This window comes from Austrofundulus limnaeus, unplaced genomic scaffold (assembly GCF_001266775.1).
Source record: "Austrofundulus limnaeus strain Quisiro unplaced genomic scaffold, Austrofundulus_limnaeus-1.0 Scaffold933, whole genome shotgun sequence".
Lineage (NCBI taxonomy): Eukaryota > Metazoa > Chordata > Actinopteri > Cyprinodontiformes > Rivulidae > Austrofundulus > Austrofundulus limnaeus.
Genome location: NW_013953335.1, coordinates 64,627 through 66,086, shown reverse-complemented (window position 1 = coordinate 66,086; position 1,460 = coordinate 64,627). Strand labels below are relative to the sequence as shown.

Below are 1,460 nucleotides of genomic sequence, written 5' to 3'. Positions count from 1 at the left end.
AATCACTCGTACGCACAACTTAAGAACAAATCTGTGCGTACGAATGGTTCTTGCATGAGGCCCAATGTTTTAATGTTTTTTTTATTTTTTTTCAAAAATGATCTTATTTAGTTTTTTTTTACATTTTCGTGTAACTTTGTTGTTTTGTTCATTTGTTTGGCTCAAGTGTGAAGCATTTTGCTCAACTCATGTTTTTTTATGTGCTATATAAATTAAATTAATGACARTTTTTACTAAAGACTCGTGAAAACTGTCGACTACATGCAGCTTTTTCTTTTAGTTTTACACATTTTCATTAACATTTAGTTGTGTTTTGTTGTTTGTGTTGTTTCACTCTACTCAGATGCAACTTTACACACATTGAGRAACTGGACCTCAGATGGTTTTTAGCTGCATTTTATAATTAATAGTTTTATCACTCTGCTCTATGCTGAGTATAAAAAGCCATATCAATAAATAAAAGAGGAAACAGTTAAAGTTTCAGCTTCGTCAGAATTGCTGAAACTTTAACTGACAAACTGTTTCTGGTTTTAGAAGCTGTTGCTGTGTCATAAAATAAACCTTAAATATAATGTGTGTTTTTACATTAGTCATTTATTTCACACACTTTGACAACAACAACTCTGAGGAGCCACTTGGTTTAGTTTCATTTTTACGATCTGATGTCATCTGTTTTAAATGTTGGGCTCTTATTTTGAAGGTTTTGATGCTCTGTGATGTTCTGCACTAACTTTGGTTGATTAAAGTCATTTTGAAAAACTTTGCTGTATTTCAGTTCATCTGTTGTGTTTTTTACACCTTGTGTTATTTTAGCAGCTGTTCTGCAGGTTTTTTCACTTACGTCAGTTTTTGTTTTATGACTTCAGGATGTTTCTGCAACAGTTTGTTTCAGTTTTCTTTTTACTTCTTGTGACCATCGAATCCATGTTTCTACCAAACATAAAGCTGCTGACTGTGAATTAGTTTTATCGWTTACAGATTTAAATCTGTGAACATTTGTTCACAATCTTTATTTTTAGGTCATTTTTAAGAAGCCAGTCAGGATAAAAAGCTTTTCTTATCAAAAATAAGACAACTATGTCCAGTAGTTTTTCTAAACTGTTTTCCTGCCATCAGCATCTACAACATGTCTTTAGTTAAATGAGTTATACAATCTCTAATGTCCCTCTGGGATCAATAAAGTATTTTTGAATTGATTTAAACTATAAATCCAAACAGAAGTCCTTTTTTTTAATAATGAAAGTTTTAATCTGCAACACACATGTTACATGTTGAAGATAATAAAACTGTGTTTTATGCTCCCTGTGTGAAGTGAGGGCAAATTGTTTTCATACTGGGTTTTATTTTATTTTAATTTTTTTATATATTTGATCAGCCGTAGCACGGAAACGGCTGCACCGATCAACATGAATTGAATGTCTTTAGGAACGTGGATGAGTCCGACCCACACTGCTCCAGCT

General features: G+C 32.1%; 1 protein-coding gene across 1 annotated transcript in view; it reads right to left on the bottom strand.

Annotated features, from left to right (window-relative positions):
- LOC106533370 (P2Y purinoceptor 14-like) overlaps positions 1–1,460 on the bottom strand; it is a 6,854-nt gene that overhangs the window by 4,630 nt on the left and 764 nt on the right. The gene's annotated exons all lie outside the window — the stretch shown is intronic.